Genomic DNA, 25,715 nt, shown 5'->3' on the forward strand with positions numbered 1-25,715 from the left:
GTTGTGCCACATCTCCTTGTTAAAGTCTCTGGGTCTGGGTTCATCTTCTCCAGCCCACCAGGATTTCCCAAACTCCTGCAAATCATCTCTCTTCTCCTTCTCCACCTAAGCTAATCCAGTCTCCTCAGGCTGCTTGAGAAAAGTCCTCTTTCAAATCTTTTCTCTCCCTTTTCCTTTGTTAAGCTGCGCTCCATTTCACAGTCGTTAAATGAACAGGCAGCAGGCACGTGCTGTGTGTCCGGGGCTGAGCTTGGCACTGGAGACACCACCACACCAGCAGGAAGGGCTCGCCATGGAGGGCGTCTGCCTTCTCCAGGTTCTTAGTCTATCTAAAATCCTGCAGTATCTCCTGGGGCTCATAACCCTGTGCTCATCTCCGAACAGAGGGTCACTTGCTACACCTCACTGACAACAATGTGGTGCAGTAAAGAGAAGAGGCCACACGGCCATACAGGACCTTGAGCAAAATCACTCAGCTCAGTGCCTCAGCTGAAGAATGGTCACCACAACTTTCCTGGAAGCAGAGACCTGAACCAAATGATCTTTTAAAGGGAAATTCATCAAAGGCTTTCTCGCTAACCAAAAAAAACAGACAATCTTTTCTAAAAACTTTCACCCCAAGTCTCTATACCAAAGATGAAGCTTTGATGACAGTTGACACCCTGCCTCTTCTGTAGTAGCTGCCATTACTGCCGAGTCTCCTGAAGAATGTTTAAGGTAGAGTGACAAGAGGGACCCTAGAGTATCTGAGACTTTTCATTGCCAAACAAAAGACCACAACAACGCTGGAGACACAGTACATACTACTAAGCCAACAAGAACATTTGCCTCCTATTAAACAAGAGATAGGGCCTGCTGGCTCTACAGGGATGGACTGAGGGGAGAGCCGGCAAGTCTAGTTCACCCCTACGAGGAAAATAGGATCTGAAAAAGCACAGATGTCAAAATCATCTTTGCTGTGTGTGACAGGATAAGAGAAAAACCAAGGGCAAAATGCAAACACTCACACAGCTAGAAATCTCAACTGAAAATCTATAATGTATGGCGTATGCTAGGCTTTACAACAAGACTCTGAGTATCAGCAACAGCTCCCTTCCTACAACCAGAACAGAATATTCACATACGTTTATACAAACAAACCTTCGTGGCCATACAGTAGTTCCCTCTGATAGGGTATTCTGAACAGAGAGCAGTAAACAAAGTCCAGACAGGAAGGAGCAGGAAAGAATAAATGGCAGAGCTTTCTGGCACAGTGTCCTTGTAGAGAAACAAGAGACCTCACTCTTATATTTTAACAAAATTATTTTAGAACCCAGACCCTAAAATTACTCATTAATATGGTTACTCACAGTGGGTGGGAGGAGTTAGAAATGAGTTTGTAATGTTTTGGCTCCATTCCTAGAATCAACATCATAAAGTCATCCCTAATTACCGACCACTGACAACTCCAGAATCAAATTCCCATCCAGAAGGAAATATTTTGACCTACTCCCTGGAGGTTGCCCTTTCTGAAGCCTTTTCTCATTTTGATGCCTATGGATTTGTGCTAACGGAAATTCTGTGTGAAAATTCCAACTTGCCAAAATGAGCCCATTTGTCCCACAAAAGAATGTTTAAAGAAAGCACAATCACTTTTAACTTAAGAATGACAATACATTCAAAATCTACTTACCTAACACGGGCATCTGAGCAATTTAAGTAAGATATAAACATTGCATGCTATCTTCTGGTGGTGTTCGTGAGTTATGATCATGCCTCTTTAAAAGGGGGACTGTCAAGTCTGAATTTGCCTAGAAGCCACAGTAATACAGAGCACTGAAGAACGTATGCTACTATTCTGTGTGGCAGAGGCTCCCAGTTGTCTCCCCAACACCCATTCTCCCTTTCCTCTACAGAAATAGAAGTCTGAGCTGGGCACACAGCCGCCTATCTGAAGATTATACTTCCTGGCCTCCCTTGTAGGTAAGTGGTCATGTGACTGGTTCTGGGCAATGGATATGAGCCACGTGAGGTTTGCAACTTCTAGGTCATGTTTTTAAAAGGAAAGGAGGCTGCCCTCTCCTTTCTTACTCCTTTTTGCCACAGTGATAGAAACTGGGGCAACCATCTTAGTGGGAAGGTCGAAGATGTGTGATAGAGATAGTAATAAGAGAGAAAGAACCTTTATCCCCAACATCAAGATGCCTCTTCTCAGCCCTGGTCTGCTTATGCTCAGACCAGTATAGGTGAGAATAAAATAAACTTGTGTGTTATTTTGACCAAAGCAGTATCCTAACTAATGCTTCTCTTGAGGTGCTTTGAACTCAACTTTTGTTTTGATATCTGTTCCTTAAACAGAAACCACCCTGGATTTCCTGAAGGAAATTTCTCACCATGTTTCTAGCATCCATTGTCAGTGTTGGGTGTTAGTTTGATGTTAACATCAATCTTTGGGGGTTGTCAGTATCAATTTTCACAGTCCCTGAAATCAGGATCTAAAATAAGCAATCCATAACAAGAAGTAGCTTTCCGACCCTTTGTTCAAGGCAACCTCACAGAAGGAGAAAGCCTTTTCTTCTGCCCAGCATCCATTTCACCCATCCAACAAAGATCTCATCTTGTCCTCACCATCCCTCCGCCAAGAGAGGCAGGACATACTTGGGCACTGGAAGCCTTCACATCATTTATAAAATGGGAACCTTATCTGAACCTCTCCCAGACCCCTGAGGGAGAAGAGAAAATCACATTTTTTAGTTCAGGAAATCAAAATCCGTAACTCCAGATAAGTGGACAAAATACTTAGGATAAAATTACCAGGTCAGATTTCATAAGCTTTTTCCTTGAAAAAAAAAAAAAATTACATCACAATGTGTCAATATAGATTCATCAATTGTAACAAAAGTACCACTGGGTGGGGGGAGTTGATAGTGGGGGCGGCTATGCATGTGTGGGCACAGGAGGTCTATGTGTGGGGACAGGAGGTCTATGGGAAATCTCTGTACCTCCCTCTCAGTTTTGCTGTAAACCTAAAACTGCTCTAAAAAGAAGAAAGTCTTAAGGAGATCTGATCGGTGGTTACCAGGGAAAAGGGGGGGTGGGGGGAGGGCACAAAGGGGGAAGTGGTGTACCCACAACATGACTAACAAAAATGTACAACTGAAATCTCACAAGGCTGTAATCTATCATAACATTAATAAAAAATATATATATATAAAATTAAAAAAAAAGAAGAAAGTCTTTTTAAAAGAAGAATCCTAAATCTGCTTTAAAAGACACTCAACTATCTCAATTTTTTAATAGTCATTCCCACTTACAGAATGAAAATGATAGCAGCTTCGATGACAAGAATGATGAAAGAGTCAGCAGCCAAGAACACTGAGAAAATCCAGGGAGGCTCCCGCAGAACTGAGTCCTCATAGAACTCTGTCCAGTCTCAACCCCTAATCTCACTCTCGCCAAAAACCCAAATAGGAGTAAACGCATCATTACCCCATTCTGCATGCCAGGTAGTTCTCTCTTATTTTCACCACAGAAAAGCTAATGTACTTCCTTAAGTAAAAGCTTTTTAAAAATAAAAGCTTGAGTTGTCTCTTTTTTTCTTTACTGCCTCTGCCTTGTCTAATAAAAATGACTGAGTGTTTTGTTTTGTGATTCTTTTAACTCCTAAGTGTAGGGTTCCTCCTATGCAGAGAGTACTATAATTGAGACCATTTACGACAGAGCACATTAAATGTTGCCATGAGAATACCACAAACCAATGGATATCACTCCTCTTTAACCTTGAAAGAGCACAAAATCCCATGATATTAAAAAGGAAGATACAGGAAAGGTTTTTGATCACATGCAACCCTTTGGCTTTATTAGCAGCATAACATAACTATTCTAACAGGAACCACCTATGTTTTCACAAATTGAAGTCCAGTAGTAAAAGTATTTTATCACATCCTGCAAGGGCGAAAATTTAAAGCATATTTGGTTTGAGGTAATTAAAGGTCAGTCTAGAATGCAAAGCATATGACATATCCTTATAGCAAAATGACCTTCAGGAGCCAGCCTGGTGGCATAGCAGTTAAGTTCACGCTCTCTGCTTCGGCGGTCCAGGGTTCACAGGTTCAGATGCCGGGTGTGGACCTACACCACTTGTCAAGCCATGCTGTGGCAGCATCCCACATACAAAATAGAGGGAGATTGGTACAGATGTTAGCTCAGCGACAATCTCCCTCATCAAAAATAAATAAACAGATAGGTGGTATCAAAAAAAAAAGAAAGAAAAACTCCCTAAATAATCTATTAAAAATAATAAAGAAAAAAAGCTTGACCCTCCAGGTCATGGAGAATTACCTGCTCTGGATAGCCTAGTCTTCTAGATCAATCTCGAAGAAGGCAGGGATTTTATGTTTTGCTTTCTAACATATCTTTAGCACCTGGCGCATAACTGTTGCTCAGTAAGTGTTAGATGAATGAATGAATGAATACAGGTCTAGCCCATATAAATGTGGGAATGCTTTTTTTTTTTTTTTTAAAGATCTTATTTTTTTCCTTTTTCTCCCCAAAGCCCCCGGGTACATAGTTGTATATTCTTCATTCTGGGTCCTTCTATTGTGGCATGTGGGACGCTGCCTCAGCGTGGTCTGATGAGCAGTGCCATGTCCACGCCCAGGATTCGAACCAACGAAACACTGGGCCGCCTGCAGCAGAGCGCGCGAACTTAACCACTCGGCCACGGGGCCAGCCCCGGGAATGCTTTTTTATTTAGCCATTTCAGGCAGAAATTTCCTTAAAAAGCGTAGTAGCACTCTTCCTTACCTTCTCGAGAAAATTATAAGGACCATAATCATATGTTTTGCCAATAGCAAAGGGTCACCGTTGTGCTCATCCTATGTTTTAAAGATGCTCTTAGGGTGCTTTAAATACTAAATCACTCCATAATTTTTTACGTAATTTTTCAGCTGTATGTTTTTATCATTTTTCCCACCCTTCTCTTTCTGTTGAGTTGTCATTTCTCCCTACTATAAACAGCCTACAATTGGCTGTTTCTAATTTATTGTGCTCTGGCAAGCCAATTGGCCACAACTTCTCAATAGGATGTCAAAAGTAAGAATACAAGGCTCTAAGAGAGGGCTGGAGGCCTTCTCCCGAGAGTAAAGAATGTGGTCCTTAGACCTTGCCACATCCACGCTGGGCTGATCACAAGCTCTGTTTTTCAGATGCTCCCAGTCCTCTACCTTGTTCTGGATAGGTAAGAAGCCAGATAGCCAAGTTCCAAAGAGGGCACACTAAATGAACTCACGCTATTTCAGCATGACATTTCCAGGGGCTAAGAAGCAACTGTTCCATGAGGCGGGGGACTGGAAAGTATGGTCCCAGACAACTGATGGTAAATAAGCAGCTGGTCTAGGGCTAGCGTGGGGGTGTCCAAAACAGACACCAGGAGTGCAAGGAAGTCTGTCTGTAGGGAGTGGAGATCCCATTCTCAGCACTGGTTCCGAGGGAGGAAGCCATTCCAGAGGGGCTGGGGGCACATAAGTCACCAAGGGAAGAACTGAGAGTCATCAGAATCTGGCACAAGGCAGAAATTACCACTTGGGAAGAAAATCAAAACCTAAGTTTCCAACCTGAAACACAAAGACAGAGCTAGACTTGACTTGACACAGAGTCCCAGAGTTAAGGCTGGAGCTCCACCCTCAGAGCCACAATGGGACAGCACCTCCAGGTAGGGGTCAAAAGTCTCTGGTTGTGGCAAGGCTGAGGAACCCAGACAATTATGACAGGAAAAGAGGGGCAGAGGGCTGCCAACTACTCCCTGCTCCATGGCCCAAGGGCATCACCTTCTCCATGGCCAATGGGCAAAGTGCCCTCTGTGTTTGAAATGTCCAAATGGTTGACCAATGAGAGAGCATTGCCACTGGCTGAGTAGAGGGGCAGAAGGACATAAGGAGCAGGAAAGAGACAAGTGGCTAGCCCAGAGGAGGCTGCATATGTGTCTCAAACACTTCTCTGCACGCGTTACAGTGTGGGCAACATATTTCTTCCCTGAAATAGCACAGCTCTCACTGTGGCAGTTACAGGTCATCAGCCAGAGGCCCCTGAGCCCACCTAGGAGTCCTCCCATGCCAGGCTTCAGCAGGCATGCCCGGAAAATCTACTGGGCTTTCTGAGAAGGGACTAGCAAAGGCGGAAGCATAGGTTCAGGAAGGAGGCACATCTGGAGGGACAAGCACTGGAGATGGATTGGGGCAGGGGAAGCAGGAGGCAAAGAGCTCAGGTAGGGGACAACAATTACCCAGGAATAATGTGACGGAGGCTCTGACGATGTTCAACTTTGGGTGAGAAAAGAAAAGAAACTACCATTTGTTGTGACTTTCTGTGAACCCAGAACAAGGCTAGTATTTTTCACATTCGTGATCTCATTTGTTCCTCACTTTAAGTCTGCAGGAGGAATATATTATTCCCATTTTACAGGTGAGGAAATTGAGATCCAGGGAGGTGAAAGGGATTGTATATGGTCACACAGTATGGATGACGGGTGGGATTCACTCTGGAATGATCTAACTCCAAAATCCTACTTGCACCAACTGACATACAAGGAGCTATATCTTAAAAAAATAACGGGAGGATGGGGCGAGGAGAGGGGTCTGGGTGTTTGCATGTGTCTGTTTCCCGTGGGTTTGCACAATCAGCCTCGACTGAGGCCTTCCCAGAATGTGTTGTTTTCAAACAACAGAGCGAGTCCATCAGACTGGGGGAGCTGATTCACAGGAACCTCCCTAATGCTGGGAACTCCCATTGTTAAACGGTATTTTAAATAGGAATGGTCTAAAGCTCCCAGCCAATCTGTGCATTGATTACCCAGGGGTCTTAAATCAGGCCCCATCTCACAGGATCTTAGATTAAAGTCAGTTTGGGAAAGAAATGTGATTCTTAGATAAAATAAGGAATGTACATTAGAAAAAAATATATCCAACATTTCCATGAAAAACCATTAAGCCTTGGCGTGCTGTTTCTTGATCTGAGTGCTACCTACACCTGTGTTCATGGTGATATATATATATATATACACTTACTATATGTGCTCTCTTCAGTATGTATGGGATGCTTCAATAAAGTTTTAAAATTGCCAGAGCAGAGTAATATTTTATCCCTGCCCTATTCTAACGTAAACTGGCCTTTAACAAGAACAAGGCAGGGAAAGTCTATGGAGATAGAAGCCGTAAGCCTCCTCTCTCCTAATGCAGATCCACTAGGAGAAGCACTCCACCCGTAACCAGAAGGCTGTCGCCTTGGAAACGGGAATGGAACTACTGCAATCACACATCGGGAGCAAAGATGGCCAAGATCTATTTCAATTCTTCGATGCCTCGAAGAACCGCAGATGACTGTAACTATGGAAGACAGCCAATCTGTAGTAATGAAGAAGAGCATGCCAGAGTTAGAAAGGCTGCAATTGAGAGAGGGAAAAAAAAAGGGGCTGGGAGGGAAGGACAAGATAAAATTCAGGTGTAACAAGCAAAGCCCAATCCAAGAACTGGGTAGCTGAAAGGCTATGAGTCTCATTCATTTCAGCCCTTCCACCCTCTGTACTTCGCCCACACCCCCCACCGGCCGGCGCCATGCTCGGTGCAGGGGGTACAAAGTGGGATAAGAGTGGGCCTTTGGCCGGAAAGACGCACTCAGAGAAGTGCTCCACTGGAGGCACAAGCACCCGCGAACAAAGCGGGGTAACAGACTAACCTCAGTGTGAAAAGGGGAGCAGGAGGCTTGAGAGAAGGCGGCATTTTTTCATTGGAACTCACATACATAGCAATTCCCCAGGTGGCGGTCAGGGAGAGGCACCTCAGGCCGAGGGAACAGCAGGTACACAGGACAGAGGCACGAAACGGCAGCGTTCCATTTCTCGACACGGTGGCTCCCTGCAGCTCTGGGTGGGACAAGTCCCTGTTTGAGAGACTGTCCCACACACCGCAGAATATTCGCCATCTCTCACCCCACCCACTAATCGCTGCCAGCAACTCCCAATCATTATGATACTAAGGTAACTCCCCCCACATTTCCAAATGTGGGGAGGGGGGCGCTACTGCTTGCAGTTGAGAAGCCCAAGACTTAGGGGAACAGATACGCGGCTGGAGCAGGGGTCGGTGGGCAGAGGGTGAGGGTTGAGGAGGCGAATGCAGGTGAGGACCAGAGTGGGGGCCTTGCATGCCCTGCCAAGGAGCCAGATTCTGCCAGCCTCGGGGAAGAGAGAATGGACTCCAAGCGGTTACGTAGGAGGCCAGGCAGACAAGACTTGGCAGCTCGTTGAATGTGAGGAGGTGGAGAAGAAGGAGGAATGGAAGAAGAAAGAATAACCCTCACAGTTTTAAGCTTGGCTGACTGAGTAAACAGTAGTGGCACTAAACCAACGTGATGAATATAGGAGTAACAGCGGGTTTGGTGGGGGATGGAAAGGCGAGGTGGAAAATGAGTCTGAAGCACATAAGGGACATCCAAGTGGAATTTCTAAGAAGTAATAAGTAGACTGATGCTAAGGAGAGACACCCAGTTGGAAGTGAGAGCAACGTTAGCATTTAATTATAAGCAGTGTCCAAGCCATTCCCCAAGCGCCCCCAGGAGGCCTGTTTCCCAGACTTGCTAAACAAGCTGGGGAGAGGATGACTGGAGACCAGACAGCTGAGATACAGAGCCGGACATAAGCACCCACATGGCAGCAACTGGGCGCTGGCAGGAATGGAGAAAGTGGGCCAACTGGCAAGGTGGAGGTGAGCAGAGCAGAGTAGGGGTGACTGAACCAGCGGCCCCACGTTGGGTGTCCACAGCCCCCTTTCATGCGAATCTTGGCACACATTAGAGCAATGGCTCTCAAACTTATTTGCCTGTGACACACAGTAAGAAAATAATTTTACATCTCAACCCAGGTCATACACATACATACACACCAGGGCTGGCTTCACGGGTGTGCAAGCTGTGCAGCTGCCCAGGGCCCCACCTCAGAAGGGCCCCACTTTTGGTAAGGTGCTCTGCTGTCACCATCTTGAAATCCCTAATAATTTTTTAACAAAGAGTTCTACATTTTCATTTTGCACTGGATCCCTCAAATTATGAGACCAGTCCCGACACACACAAATACACACCTTTAACAAAAATTTCATGAAACAATATCTACCTTATTACATGTGATATAAAATTATATTTTCTGTTCTATTTTATTTTTTAAATCTAGTCAGCCCATTACATTCACATCCCACCAATGAGTTGTAAATCACAGTTTTAAAATACTCTCTCGGGTTAAGTCAATACTAAAGGTTTATTTGTTTTATTTGTGGTGGTGGAAGGGGCATGCAGATTCTTTTAAACATTTATATTCTTTTTCCTCTACAAAGGTTTGGAGGCATTTCACAGCAAATAGTGCACGTAGCTGAAGACAAAGGAATTGCTGACATGAGCTAAGGAAGGAGAGTCAGAGAAGATCCTGAGGAACCAAAATTAAGCTGGGAGATTTGAGGGGGTTTGAGAAGAAATGGTCAGAAAGATAGAAGGAAAACTAAGAGAAAATGGGCAAAATTAAGGAAGCCCAAGAGCTTCCAGAAGGGAGTAGTCAATGAGGTCAACAGCCCCAGAGAATACCAGGCTGAGGCGAGAGCTGTGTCACGAGGCCATCAGAGAATGAGCTAGATCAGTCGTGGCACGGTGGGAGCAGAAGCCTGCATGCAGAGCCCCAAGTGACCAGGAGGCGACAAAACAGAGACACCGAAGACTGAGCACAGAAAAGGAGAGCCCAAGGAAGTGGAAGGAGAAGCAGAATGGGGGATATGTTTTCTTTTTAAGAATTCTGAGAGATTTGATGGTGGCTTAAAATCTTCCAACCCACCAACCGTTCTTTCATTTAGAAGCCCCACCCCACACCATATTAACCAGGTAAAAATATATCCACCTCCCACACTAAATAGACATTACTTTGATTTGAATTATAAATAACTATATATGGAACTGAGTTGTAAATGACTAGTTGACATAAAGTTATGTTTTATGGGCATTTGATTAATATGCAGTACCTTCGATTTTGCAATTTTCTTTTAGTATTCAAGAAGTAAACGAAAACTTTTTTTTTTCTGATTTCAGACATATTTTTAGGCCTCTGAAAAGCTCATAGGCCCAAGGCCCGAGGTCCATAATTCCTAAGGATGACAAGGGCTGTGCCTCTCTGGGGCTGAAGAAGTCCCAGAAGTGGAAAGATAAAGAGAAAATAAGTCAGGACACACAAGAGGCGATGGACTCTGATAGACAAAGAGCTCCTACAAAATGGGCAGAAGAGGCTAGATAATCCAATTTTTTTTCACAGCAAAGTCAATGAATAAGCAATTCAAGGAAGAGAAATGTGAAAAGGTCAATGAACATATAAAAAGCCATCTAACCTCATTAACCCTCGGGGAAATCACCCATTTTTCACATATTGGATTGGCAAAATTTTGAAGACTAGTAATCCCTATAGCTGAGGAGGCTGTGGGGAAGCAGGGCCCCCGAGACAGTGCTGGTGGAGCGTGAATCAGCAGGCAGGCTCCACGAACAAGCCCAGGACGAGAACGGGCCCTCCGTCTCCGCACCCTCTTACTGCAGGGGTCCTGTGGTCTCGGCGCAAATGTGCCCCTGAAAGAGGCCTTTCTCCTAATACAGCATCTCGCTTTACTGGACTCAGAGCCCTGGTCTCTAACTACTGTTTCCTCTTTTGTGAGCTGTTTTACCTGTTTCTCCACAGCTTCCCCCACTGCAGTGGAAACTTCTAGGAAGCAGGGAGCCTCTCTCTCTTGTTCACCTCCCTCCTCCAGCCCTGGGGTGCCTGTAGAGGCTCTATTAAGACTAACGATTTTCATGGTGGCATTGTTCTAATAACAAAAACTGGAAACAATCTGAATGTCCATCAATAGGGGAAATGGTTGAATAAATCATGATACACACACACCGTGGAATACGATGACGCTGTACCCTGACCTGGGGGGAAAAGTCCATAATACATTGTTTTATGAATAAAGCAATTTATAAAATATTTAGAATCATATTTTTATTAAGAAGGAAGGGAAAAAATGTGGGTGAACATATTTGTCCATGTTTGGACAAGCAGAGAGAAAGGTAGGGAAGGAAACTCAGCCAGCTGTGCCCACTGATGACCATGAAGGAAGGATGGCATTGGAGGGGACGGGCTAAAGGAGAGTATGTTTCGTAATTTTTAAAAATTAAACTATTTTAAAAGAATCTTGGCCTCAAAAATATTAACCTATCGTACGAAGAACCATGTTTATGTAGTGTTTATTTCACCTGCTGGAGTTAATAAGGCTCACGATCCGAAGTGTTCCCTGGACTTGCCTATGGCCAACCTCATAGCCTAGTAATCATTTCCCATTTGATTTGTTAAAAAGCCAAATTTATTCCAACACCCAGTAGCAGAAATGCCTTGCCTTTGATTAAAGACAGTAGTTCCCCCTGGGGGACCTGGAAATGATCTGAACGCCTTTTCAATGGGCCACTGAGAGCCCAGACTGAGGCTGCCCAGCAGAGGAGGACGGCACGGTGAGGGGCCGGCCGGCGGGCACGCGCACGCATGTCCTGGTGTCCGCGTCAGATTCCGGGGCCGCTGCCAGCCGCCGCTTCCCGGCAAAGTCCAGTTGGCTGGAGCCTGAGAAGTGATATCTTGAAGGCCCAAGGCGCTCCTTTCAAGAGGCCCTAAATCAAATGTCCTTGTCTTTGCCAGAAACAACCTATACGGGAAGTCTTATCACAAAACAAGCAGCTCTCAGTCATGTCAAGGATTTTTTAAATTAATTCCTTAAGCTGATCAAGTGATAAAAGTTGGGAATTTAAAAGGACTCAGACATTTCTACCTCACTGTGGTAATCAACCTGTAAGCTACCCAACCAACCATGAAACAACATGAATGGGACAGGCTTCAGTAGCTCAGTCCTACTACGGCATGCGGCACAGCACTTCACACCAGGTGACTGGGAATGAATGAATGAATGAGAATCATCAAACCCATGCGGACATCACTGAGGGGACCTGACATTTGGAAGGCCTGGAATCCAGTCCTCACTGAGACACTAGTTAGATACTTAAACCAGGGAAATGAGTGAAAATTCTCTAAGCCTCAGTTTCCTCATCTGTGAAATGGGAATGACAATTGTGCCTGTCTCCTAGGGTTATTGTGAGGCACAAGTGAGGATTGACCTGACAGCCTGGCAGGGACCGGAGGTGAGCTGCCCAGATCCCCCTCTTGGGAAGGACTTCCACCCAGCTGTGAGGAGTGCCGTCAGCATGCGGCCTCCAGCCACCAGCTCCTTGGGGGTCAGCCTCAAGGGCAGAGAGCCACCCCTCTGAGACCACCGGTCCTGCTGCCTGCACAATGTGGTGACTGAGGCCCAGCAACTGTGGCTCAGAGCAGGACACCATGACCACAAGTCCTCACTCTGGGGCTTCCCACCAGGTTGGCCGAGGTCTTTCTAACCCCTTCCTCTGGCCAATCCTGCTTCCTTCGCTTCCTCGGGGTTGGCCCCTAGTGAGCATCCTGCACCCCAAACTCCAAGCTGGCATCTGCTTCCAGAGAACCCAACCTGCAACACAGCCCTTTGGCAGTATTAAGTACCTTGGGGTTTCTGAAATGTGACAACGAGCAGAAGCCAATCCTAGTTTAGAAAAGAAAATCAAGCTCATCAACTTTTTTCTTTTGCATATGAGCCATTTATTTCAAGTATTCAAAGTCTGGTAGTTCATTCATATTCACCAAATATGTACAGAACACTGCCTCCTGGGGCTACGAAGGCTCTGCGATGGTCCTAGTTCAGGGCTGATGTCTTTACGAGGCCTCCTCTGCTGTGGTTCTCGGTGCACTGGCACCGCCCCTTAAGGCTCTGGAACTGGGTGAGGGGCCTCTGGTGGTTGCACTGATTTCAGGGCTCTGCCGTCATTTGGCAGGGGGGGTCCGGGGCGGGCAGGAATGCTAGACTCCTACAATGTACAGAAGGTCCCTCTTGAGGATGGATTGTCCCATGTCCCACATGATTCAGAAAACAGAAAAAAAAGTTTACATAATTATCTGAGTCTAGATCTTAACTCTGCATTTCATAAAAATATTTCGTTCAGTTTTTAATACACTGAATTTTCTAGGAACTCAATTACCCTATAAATTGAGGGGAAGGTGTACTTTATTCAATTCAGAGCTTTACCAAGAGTTTTTCACCATTTCCAAAAATCATGACAGCTTCAGAAAAGTCACTCACGATCAATGAGACACCTTATAACACACCTGTGTTGTCTACATTTGTAGTTGTCTTCTTCTTAGAGATATACATAAAAAGACTTTTTTAGCCCTTATTTCTAAGGTTTTATATATAAGATTAATGATAATATTCAGTAGAATATTTCTTGAATCCAAACTAATTTATTATAAGAGCAAATATCAATTTCATTATGTCTTCTAAAGTAGCTGTGCACATATTGAAGTACCAGCTATTTTATTATAAATTATTTTCATGTTATTTCTCCTTTATATTACAGTTAGAGTATTCTGTTGTTTTTCTTTAGTATTGTATGTAAATGAGTTCTATTATCTATGAGTTTCATTTCAGGAAGTAAAGAGAATGTTACAAAACGTACAAAGGGCATGTTGGGTTTGATGGATTTGGAACCACTGCCTTACAGAATTGACTCTCAAACTGGGGTCTGAGGTTCCCCTGCAGCGGAAGCATCTGCAGCACTCAAGAAAAATCTAGGCTCCTAGGTTCCAACCCAGACTCACCAGAATGTTCTCTGGGGCTAGAACCCTGGAATCCTTATTTTTTCAACCTTCCCCAGGTGATTCTGATGCTCATCCAGGCTTGAGAGACACAGCTATGGAGAAGTTGGGGGATGGGGGGGACACCGAGCCATCGCCTGGCCAGGAGGTGCTCACAGTCTAAAAGGGGAGGGTAAAGTGTAACCATATGTCAGGCACATAGTTGTCAAATGGCAGAAAGCAACACCAACAAAGTGCTATGGGAATTCAAGGAAGGGAGATGCCAGCCTGGCAGAGGTGTCTTGAGGAGGACGCACTGGAGTGGGGATCTGAACAACAGTGAGAGCAGGAGCCTCATCTCTGGGGAGCGCTACTGCAGGAGCCTTTGACATACGCCAAAGCCTTTGTCTCCGTCAAAACTCACGGCTGCCCTCTGGGTAAATACCATCCCTGTCCAGGTCTTTCCGAAGAAGATACTGAGGCCCAGAGAAGTCAAGTACCTTCAAGTCTTGCAGCCCCAGAGGACAGGGCTTAACCATCCACTATATCAGGACCTGGCCAGGAGGAAAGAGGGTGGGGGCAGGGGTGGGAGAGGCCCAGGGAGTTTCAGAAGAATGATTTCTATCCAAAAGCTGCATTTCCATCTTGCTATTCGCCTTGTCACCAACATTCACGATGACAACAGGAAACCACCACTAGGAGGGATTCTGAGCACATATCATTCACATATGGCTAAAAAGACTGGAGGATGAGAACAGGCATTGAGGAGTCACGGATACTAATAAGCCACAAATCACAGAAAAGTCACTTAACTGAGGCAACAGCAAAATGGAAGGAGGCTTGGATTTAGGAGCTCTCTCGTTGCTTCCACTGATCTAGCAACAACATAAAGCAGCTTCTGCTTAATCAATTCCCACCTAATCAGAGAGCCACCCTAACACTGTCTCCCAGCGCAGCAAATTAGCCTAATAGTGAACCGCTGCAGCAATCAGGAGGGTATTGGTGGGGAGGGCAGGATGGAAACATACTCGGAGGAAAAGCAATTGGATAGTGCTAAGGGGTTAAGTGGTGTTTAACTAGCTGTTAAATTGCAAACTGCTAAGCTTCCCCATTCTCATACAGAAATTGTCAACAATGAATAGAAATGAAGATGAAATGCATCAGGTTCTGTTTTTATCCTGCATCCCGGACACGCATCCAGGTAGATATAAAATTTATTTTTATCTCTATAAAGGGAAAGATCAAGCCACTCGTTGTGTGACAAGTGTTTCTCAAACTCAGACACTCAGAATTTAGCATTCATCAGAATCCTCTAGGGGGCTTGTTAAAATACAGATGACTGGACCACCCCCAGAGTTCCCAACTCAGGAGATCCTGCGTAGGCCCTGAAATTTACATGTCTAACAGTTTGCAGGGGAAGACAATTCTACGAACCTGGGGATCACACTTTGAGAACCTGCTCAGGAAGTCTCAAAAGCCACTTGGAAGGGCAGCAGGGGATGGAAAGAGATGAAGGAGCAGCTGCGAGCGTGGATAGGGAGTGAGGCATCTCAGCAAGCAATGGAGGGTCCCCCTGATAACACAAGGAAGCTTCCATGTATTTCTTAAAGTAGTAATTTGTCACTCTTTGTTTCTCATTCTCTTTATTCTTAAATAAAGAGTCTATAACTATAAGCAGTCATGTAATGGCTGCCACATGTCCAAGAGAATGGGAACGAAATGAGAAGGAAGACAGAGGAGTCCTCCACTTTTCACGGATGTGAAACGAGACCGGTAATCAAAGGGGAAGTCAGAGATGTCACAGGGGACAAGAGGTCCCAGGTCAGAGAGACAGCTGAGTGGGCCCCTTCTCTGCGTGCAGGACCCTAAGGAAAACTCACTGGCTCTACCTTACTCCTTCCCTCTATCGAGTTGCGCTCTCACCAGACTGATAACCCCGGGGCCAGAGCTGGAAGAGGTCCAGTCTTCTGCAATGAATGGAATCTTGGTGTGATCACCCACAGTCAGCGCCCACTGGCAACCAGTGAACATCAAACTTCAGGTATCTTTTGGACCAGCCTTACTTACGCTGACCTGGCAGAGGTGACGCAGGTCAGGCAGGGCCAATTCACGCTTTGTGGGTGGTGAGAATTTCTTCTGCTACAGTGGGGCAAGACTAACACCAATGGATCACATCCTGGTCCCACAGCTCCCCCGACTTCCAGGTACATTGCCAGGAGACTAGACGCTTCTGGATGAAGATTTCCAATCAAAGCACTGCTCTGTGGCCCCAGCTTTTATTAACTGAAGAGACCAAAAGGACTTTCTGCCCATCCATCCTCTTCCCTCCTCTTGGGTTCGACATGTGGGTCAGCAGCAAGCTCCTCAAATCTCCGAGGCAGAGACCTTTGGCCTTGGAAACATTTGGAGCAGAAACAGGTGGTGTGGACTGGAGCAAACTTTCAAAAGAAGAAAATACCAAAAACTCCGAGAGAAGAAGCCCTCCGTGTGGAATTCTCATTTGCATTTCGTGCGGTCAGCGGTTCTCCAGTTTTCCTCCCACCCCTTCAAAGGTTAGGTTGTCAGATCGTGTTGTGAGTAGGTCAGACTAAGAGGGTTTTTTCTTATGGTTTCAGGCGGGATAATATTTCATACCCACAGGATTGCAGTGCTGAGCTTAGCAGTGCAGTATTTAAGAGTCAATCGCATATCCATCATTCAGCCCACATTTCAAAGACTGATAAAATATCGCCCCGGTGGATTTAAAAGAAGCCCGTGATCAAACATTTTCCTCTCCTAACTAACAAGGCTGCGAGGGTCAGTTTCTAATACAATGCCAACAGCCCGCCTGTGCACAGTAAAAAACGCATTTCTAACTGGAAGATGGCTTGCGGAACAGTACGGCAAACATCACTACCCCTGATCAAAAGTCTTCCGTGGCTCCCCACAGAACCCAAACTCCTTAGCGGTTTTTCAGGGGCCTCAACAAACTGCTGCCCATTCTATCCAGCCCCCCTCTCCCCGCGGCCAGTGCAAACCGTCTGCTCCAGGCTAACGCTGGCTCATTGCTCCTGGAAACCCCGCGCAGAGCTTCCTTCTCTCTTGCTTTGCTGACCCCTGCCCCAACACCCTCTTCCTCCTTCTTCCCAGTTTGTCAAACTCCGTCCATGAGGCAGTGAAAACCCAGCTCCAGTCACATAACCTCCACAAAGCTGCTTTTCAGGAAACTTCCTGCCCTAGATGCTCTCTCCCCACTGAGTGGCCAGGGTAGCGATCCGCTGGCACCGTACAGGGACTGCCCTGCATCATGGCTTATTTACTGCCATATGCCCCCACCCAACCTCAAGTCAGTTGAACTGTGAGGCTCCTGGGCCCCATGCCTCCTCCTGGCTTCCCCCGGATCTCACCTGCCGCCCCCCGCACAGTGGATGCTCAGGAAAGGTTTGCTGCGGTCACCACAGTAAGAATTTGGTCCTCCCTGGGACTGTGGTTTATGAGATAGTTGTCTTTAAAGCTCCTTGTTTCTCTTCCTTGCCGTCCAATCACTGCCCTCTCTTTTCTCCCGAGCATGTGACCGGACTGCCAATTCACTCTGTCCCTAGGGCTGTCCAAGAGCTTAGTGAGCATTGAACAGAAGACCCCTACAAGGTGACTGCTAGGCCGGAAAAACCAGCCTGGGTCCCGCAGGCCCAGGAGCAGGACACGGGCAGCGGGAGACAGAGATGAACACAAAGACAGGGGGCTACAGCTGCCCTCCACCTCAGGCAGCGGGCCCTCCAAGAGAAAGAGAGCATCTGGTGGAATATGGGTAAATAGTGCTGAGATCGGAAAGCTGTGCATGTAACAAAAGCACAAAGGGTTTGTAAAAGGCGGATTCCGCTCCCCACCCCCACCACCAAAAGCTCAATAAAAAAACCAGCAGTTTTCACTCAGCACATCTGTTTTCAGTTACCTGTGCCTGAACCACAAACTTCACAAAGAAATGGAGAGATTTCAGCTGACTCCGTGGTTAAGTCTGTCAGGGCAGAGCGACGGCTGCCCAACATTCAGGGTCTTGCGGAGCCTCGCTGATGACACTGTGGCCACAAGGAATCGTGCACTGACTTGATTGCTGAAAAGTAAAAGCGGCCCAGGGGTATCATGATCATTGATCAACACAGCTACGCCTGTTAGTCAATCACTGATTACCAGATTAACTTACCAATTATCAGTCGCATGTTCCCAATCAATTCTCAACATATTTAGTCCTTTTTTTCCCCATTACTCTATCTTGCTGCTATTTCCTTAAACCCTCCCAGCTAAGATTTTGTTTTTCTTTAGTAAAACAAAAAAGTCTTTGACTACTAGAATGTTCTTTACATTATATCCCTAAGCCCTGGTTCTGTTCACAACATTGTCTCTCTAGGCTCATAAAAATGTTTCCAAGAATAATATTCCCTTCCTTTCGATGAATTGGGGATACAGCAGACCATCCATAGATAGATGCTGCAAGAGGGAGAAAGACAATGATTTTGTGATCTTCCTTCTACAAAACCCTTCCTCATCTGGTGCCCGGTTAAGTAACAGAAGACTGAGATCACTGAGCAACTCTTTGAAACAGTGCGATATTGGAAATCTCTGCACACCAAATCCGAACGCCTCCCTTATCAGACCTTACCCCGACCTACTCAGGCCTGATACAGGGCCCAAGCTTTACCGCCCCTCCCCCCTGTCATTGCTCCTTTATTGCTATAAACATGGATGCAAGAGGGAAATGCCTTTTTTTTTTAAAGATTGGCCCCTGAGCTAACATCTGTTGCCAATCTTCTTTTTTTTTCCCTTCTTCTTCTCCCCAAAGCCCCCCAGCACATAGTTGTATAGTCTAGTTGTAGGTCCTTCTGGTTGTGGCATGTGGGACGCTGCCTCAGCATGGTCTGATGAGTGGTGCCATGTCCGCGCCCAGGATCCAAACTGGGAAAACCCTGGGCCACTGAAGTGGAACACGACCTTAACCACTTGTCCATGGGGCCAGCCCGGGATAGGCAACTTTAAAAATCCACTTTGGTAACAGGGATTCCAGTGACTTCATTGCTCCTTTAAACTTTTTTGAGAAATCATTGCCATAAATTATTAAAATACATATTTATTTAATAATTATTGTCATCCAGGTACTTAATTTGTTGCACTTTCAATAGTTGGGTTTCTATCAAGAATACAATTATTTTACAGGGAAACATTAAATATTTACTATAATCAAAAAGGCACATCATACCAGCAATTATTTCACTATTAATTTTTTACTTGAATTGCTTTATATGGAAACACCAAGATTTACCCTGAAAAATCAGTAGAACAGGTACTGAAAGACGTATCTGAGGGCTCTACCCAGAGACTGACATGAAATTTTACAGGCCTCAATAAACATTTATTGGTGGAAAACTGAATTGTATTCCATTTTGTTTGTTCCAAGGGGAATTCATCACAATGGGCTTTTTTAATTTAGTAGCCCTCACTGAAAGAAAACTTAACTAGTACGGTTTGGTGTCACTTGGGCTGTGTCAGAGAAGGGCAACCGAGTTCAAAGACAGAGGTCATCGACTTCCCTCACCAGTCTCCATGTGCTGCCAAGAGAAATTAACCTATCCTGTGGGTAGAGGGCAATCTAAGTGACGCTGAGAAGCTCATACAAAAATTCACTTCCATAGAAGTATTCCTATGATGTTTCCTTCTCTAAAAAAATCTACGGAAACTCCTCTAAAAGAATTGTGAAAGAAAAGCTTCTAAACATCTATAGAACACCACTAGTTAACTTTAGCCAAGGAATACTCTGGAATCTGCTGTATTTTTAATTCATAAAAGCAGAGTCCTATCGTGTAGTCTTTGCCTGCAAAAGTAGGTGGTCCTTTTACTGAGCATCCATTTGAGTTCTCCTCTCACTTGGAGAACTCACCCACTTCCACAGTTTTTATCATTATTCAATTATTGGTCATTCCATTTCAAATATTTCTTCACCCTTCCTAAACGTAAAAAAGGTAAAAAGCCTGGCTCGATCCCTCTCCTCCCAACCTTCTAAAATTCCAAACCTCATGCCTCCTCGCTGTTCCCCTCTCAGCATCCCAAGGTGGCCCTCACATCTGCCATACACTCCCAGGGCCCCATCGCGCCACATCAAATCCACCCCAACAGCTCAGCGGGAACCCTCTAAACTAAACCACCTGTGTCCAAATGCCAGACTCATCCTCAGACGCTTAGACACACACTCCCACACACCACACACCAGCCTTTTAATATAAACTACCCAGTTTAGCATTCAAGATACACGCACACCATCAGCAACTGCCCACACCAACCCCTCTTCAGTCTTCTTTCTCTGGTGCCTCCAAGTAAAAAATATCATGGACGACATGGTAGACATTGTAGTTTCCATATTGTATCAGAATCATTTCACATGGTTTTACATAGAACACTGATTCAGAGTTAGCACCTACCGACGAGTCTCAGAATATAGAAAGTTTGCTGTGGATTTAAACAAGATTTAAACTTGCTTCCACTGCTGGGAATAAAATGACAGAAAGTTATAAGCAAGCAAGTAGCAGTTTCAAATTCCCAGGAGACTTTTAGAGTAATATATACACTTTAAACTCCAAGGAAAAAAGTTTGCCTGCATTCCTTTATTAGAGGAAATACCCATCAAACTACACCCCATTACATTATCCCTCAAAAAGCAGTTAGCAAGTTAGCAATATCATTTCCGCATTTTCCAAACACATCTGCTGCTAGATTGATCCAAAGAGGTACTTCACATCTTATTAGTGGCTTTGGAAATTATCACCTCAAAAGAAATTTGATGTCAATGACCTAGGGGTTAGTACCTTATACAAGGGCTGACAATGGTTTTCCAGTTTTAATTAAGCAAAGTAACTCCCATTCTGCCAAGAGGAAGAAAATGAATGGAAAGTTGGACAACTATCTCCCAATAAAACCCAGGACATTGTCTCTTTGCTGGGTTGAGGGTACAGGGAAACTAAAGCCAAAATGCTTGAAAAGAATTTACCATATTGAAATATCTACATTTTTTTCTGCAGAAAATAAAGCATCAGGCCTCCTAGAAACAAGCATGGAGCACGTCCATTTGGTAGAAGATCATCTCCCAAAGTGCCTGCAAAGATGGGCAGACATCTATACCTAGTGACATTAAGAGATGGAACTCGCTTTAGTGAAATCCATTTGCAAACCACGTCAGGCAACTTCACACAGAGAACTAGCAAGGGTCCCTCAGGCCTCTGGCAGGCTACCAGGATTTCTCAGTTTTCCCTGCATTTTGGTCTAGAGGTTTCCAACTATCATGCCCCAGGTCATCCATGTTCTATGACCAGATCCAAGTTGCCTCACCATGCAAATCAAACAACGGAGTCCTTTTCCTAGGACATTTACTCTTTCATAAGTTTTTCCATCAATTTCTCTAAAACCTTAGCACCTACCACCACATGATCTAACAAGAAATTAAGGCAACAGGTAGTCAAAAACTACGTGTGTGTGTTCAAACAAGATTCTAGAAATATGATTCTTTAAACGATTTTAAGTTGTTAAATTTTCAGATACAAAGACCTGCACTACTTACAATACAAATATATTTCCGGCTAGTTAAGCAGGACCTTTTTCATATGGCAGAAGTAGTGATATTCCTATTTTGTGGCACTCTGAGCAATGTGCACCCTGAAGACCATCCAGGAGCCTCACCCCATGAGCAAGTTTGAGTATCACCCCCTAGTCTCTAGTCGAATCCCTCGGCCTACCTACAACACATTCTGCAGGAAGTGATGAAAAGCTAGGGAGTTTGAGTTACAGAAGGCCTGTCACATTGCAAAATGTCCATCAAGGAGTTCCACACACTCTCCTGCTGCAGGAAAGTGGCTGGGACCATGGCGGCCAAGAGCTAGTCAATGGGGCCTGTCTGATGCCTTAAAATGCTACCTGTGGCATCGAGCTCTCACCTGTTCCTCTCCTGGGTTGTGATCTGTACGTAGCAGCCTGCATGTGATGGAGCAACTGGAGGAAACAGGTTCAAAGTGTGGGAAGCCATGGGTTAAAGCGACTTGCCAAACTATGGGAAATATTCTGGCTGGATGCTGGAGCTTTAATGCTTTGCTCTAATGGGGTAATGACTCTCGCTCCTTTCTCATAAACATGCTAAGTAGATTTTTACTTTCTCAAAAAGCTAAATCCTTCTGTGGCTTTATGACTTACTTTCATAACCAAGAGCCTCTTAAGCTATTAACAGCCTAGTGTCACAGCCCTAAAGACTCAGCTTGCCCCCCGTCACAAGTTCCTGCAAAACAGACCCTGGTTAAACAGACTACAGAAAACAAAAAGGAAAGAAAACACAAAACCCCACTTGTGGTTGACACAGAACCTGTACGCAGCTTAAAGAAATCAATAAAATGATATAGTGTCAGATTCAGAACAAAGGAAGAGATTTCAGTGTGGTCACCTCTGAGAACCCTCTGACAAATCAAGGCTGCCAGTTGGATCACTGAGCGCCAGTGAAAGTAATTCAACCATTCCATCTCCCACACAAAATGCCTGAGCCCCAGAGCTAACTCTGGGCGGCTATGATAGTGCTACCCACCCCCAACTCATAAAGCAAAGGGGCAAGCCGGCCAATTTAGCACAAAGAAGAGAACATCTCCACTTGGCCATTGCAGCTGGTTGGCCAACACAGTCATTCACTGCTCTACAAGAGTTCTCCAAGACATTAGTAAAGCACGTTAGCCTTTCCAAATACCTTTCACCTCAATAGATTCCAGTTCCACCTTGCAATAAAACTGAGCATATTTCTATTTAATACTCATTCTCTCAATCTGAAAGTAATCTCTTTCTATTTAATGCAAAGATCTCCCTAAATGCTATCAAAATGGCAACCAAAGTCAGCTTAAGAATTGTGTTCTCAAGGACAGAAAGAATGTCTTTCTACTTCCTCAACCTTGATTTTTTTTTAATGTTTCTCTTTACTTCTCCCAGAAATATTTAACTTGATTTTACATAATGCAAAGTACTCTTTTGTTTGTCAAGATAAGTAAGTTGGTTTCTATTCAAAGTGTTGAAAAATATACAACTTTGGTAAGCACGAAAAGGACACAGAATGGAAACTAAGATCCTTAAAATTCCAAAATCCTCTTATCCTATTATATCTCTTTTAAAAAGAATCTATCTGAGGCTGGCCCTGTGAAACAGTGGCTAAGTTTGCACGCTCTGCTTTGGTGGCCCGGGTTCGCGGGTTCGGATCCCAGGCACGGACCTCCACCACTCATCAGCCAGGCTGTGGCAGCGATCCACATACAAAATAGAGGAAGACTGGCACAGGTGTTAGCTAAGGCCTAATCTTCCTCAACAACAACAACAACAAAAAGTATCTACCCAACCATGCGACATTCTGGAAAAGGCAAACTATAGAGACAATAAAAAGATCAGTAGTTGCCAGAGGTTGCAGGGGAGGGATGAACAGATGGAGCACAGAGGATTTTTAAGGCAGTGAAACTATTCTGTATGATACTACAATGGTGAATACATGTCATCAAATATTTGTCAAAACCCCCATAGAAGGTACAGCACCAAGAGTGAACCCTAATGTAAACTATGGATTGGATGACAATGCGTCAGCACAGGTCCATTGACTGTCACAGCTGCACCAGTCTGCTTCCGGGCGTCGACGGCGGTGGAGGTTGCGCGTATGCTGGGGCAGGGAGTACAAGGGAAGTCTGTGCTTTCTGCTCAATTTTGCTATAAACCTAAAACTGCTCTAAAAAATAAAATCTATTCTTTTAAAAAAGAATTTATACTACTAGACGTACTAAATAATAGCATATATCCTCCAACTGAAAAAAGTGGGTAAAAATAGTTGAGGAAGAGGTTAAATCTCCTGCAGCCAGAAAAGGAAAAGTGTAAGAAAAAGCGGCTGTGCTGCAGGGCCTGCTTTGTGACTTCACAGAATACTTGGCAGAGAGGATGCGTGTTTCTGTTTGGTCTAGAGACGAGCACGAGAGGAACCAGCAACACGCGTCATCAGCAGCCTTTTCTCTGAAGAACCGTTTTGATGCTGTGGAAACACTGCACACAAAGCCAGACGAATCCATTCCACACGCACAGACCACCATACATCATTTTGATTTTTATATCTAGATATCTCAACTCATTTTTTGTAAAGTCACTACCCAGATATAATATCTGTTTTCAATTTGGGAAATCAGGGAACTGGTTAGCTAATTCAGGAATTGACAAACAAACCGACGCAGCTGCCAGAGGTACTCCCTCAAGCAACTGGTTTGACAAAAATCAGTTATAAAAGCAGGATCTGGGTCTTTAAATATAAGAAATCAGCTTTCAAATACATCAAATTCTAAACTAAATTTTAAAATCTAATGTGTAACGCCATTAGTAACATCCTGCTATTATTCAATCAGTTGTAGAGAGTGGAATATAAGGAGGGCCACACGGAGACCTGACTCAACAGATCTGAGAGGAAACTTCATGAGCATCAAATAGTTTCAAATGTTGGAGAGAGAAGTTGCCTATCAAATAGTTGCACACACAAAACCGATTTTTCATCAAGTATCTACTTAACAAGTATCTACTTGTCCTACAGAAATACAGAGATCATGAAAGAAATGTTATGTGGGTTAATTAATTTAAAATACTTTTAAGTGAGAACATATGTAAAGACCTATCACATATCCCTCTACCTCACCTTCAAAAGTTAAAGTTTTAACACATACTAGGTTGGTTTTTCAAAATCACAGGCACAGGCTTTCAAAGGAGATCTGTATTGCCTATGAGAGTTGACTAATATGTCTGTCATGCACACTTGAGGTGACCCAGTGACCCAGACTTGGCCAACGGATGGGACTCCAGAGGCACGGGAATGCAGGCCGCCCCCGTGATGACATCAGCTCTTCCACGGTTGCTTCTCCACAGCAGTGGGCTTCACGCTGGGGGTCTTGCACCCCTGGAGTATGGGAAGACTTCGAGACGCCTGCAGGCCCAGGTTGTTGTGAGGGAATCACATTCTAGATCCTCAGCTTCCATATGTACACATTCCTAAAAAGCATCTTGTGGTTGACAGTCCCGCTACTGCCCTTTCACACTCCCCTCTCCACAATCCACAATCGTCCTTCTCCCACTCTCGCCCATTCTGATTCTGATGAGGGAATTGCCCCCGAGGTGTGAAAACGTCCTGGTGCCAAGAAAGGGCACATTCAAAATACCGCAGGTCAAGAGAACTTCCTTTAATTAACACCTCCCTATCATTCCAGCAAAAAGTTATGCTCTCCATAAACACATGAACTGATTTAAAACAAGAAACCAAGCCTCATGGAGAGATTAAGAAATGCACTTCAAATAAGAATGTTTTACTTTACAGGTTTTATTAATAATTTATCAAGTATTTGATAACTTGTTTGTTAATAAATTATTGGGACGATAAACTGAATCCAGAAATTTATTTAACTCTTAGCACCTTAGGATCATATTTTTATTGCAAAGCATCATAGGATAACCAGGGTTTTTTAATGTATTACATTTGGATAAAATTCTGCTTGAGGAAGTGGAACGGAAGTATGAGCTCAAGGAGAAAAAGAAAATGTAAAATTTTCAACTATTAAAGAGTGCTTGCTCAGGTATTTTTTAAGTGATGATGAGGCACACCAAATCACAACAGTGTTTAAATTCCATTCAATACGCTTTAAATAGTGATATAACTTTTTCACTTTAAAAGTCAACATTTATATTATGCCAGGAATTACATCCTTTGTATCTTTCTAACGTTACGATGAAAAACTTTAGATGTCAACCCAAAAAAACATGCAAGGGGATACATAATTTGAAAAACATCTGTTAGAGGTGGAAGTTGGGGGTAAAAATGTTGCAGAGTTGCTCATGGGCATCTTTAGACGGCCCAGCTTGGCCCTCCCCTCGGTCCACCCAGGATCACGGAGGGACTCTATCTGCCTCCCTTAGGCCCAACTAG

General features: G+C 44.5%; 1 protein-coding gene across 12 annotated transcripts in view; it reads right to left on the reverse strand.

Annotated features, from left to right (window-relative positions):
* ANKRD44 (ankyrin repeat domain 44) overlaps positions 1-25,715 on the reverse strand; it is a 348,870-nt gene that overhangs the window by 267,260 nt on the left and 55,895 nt on the right. The window contains exon 3 of one of the 12 annotated variants that reach the window (XM_070241459.1): positions 17,667-17,825. The exons of 10 other annotated variants lie outside the window; for them this stretch is intronic. The gene's annotated coding sequence lies outside the window, so the exon portion shown is untranslated. Of the gene's footprint in view, positions 1-17,666; positions 17,826-25,715 lie in introns of those variants that run through there. One more of the 12 variants, XM_070241447.1, reaches the window with a different exon arrangement.

This window comes from Equus caballus, chromosome 18 (genome assembly GCF_041296265.1).
Source record: "Equus caballus isolate H_3958 breed thoroughbred chromosome 18, TB-T2T, whole genome shotgun sequence".
In the NCBI taxonomy this organism is placed as follows: domain Eukaryota; kingdom Metazoa; phylum Chordata; class Mammalia; order Perissodactyla; family Equidae; genus Equus; species Equus caballus.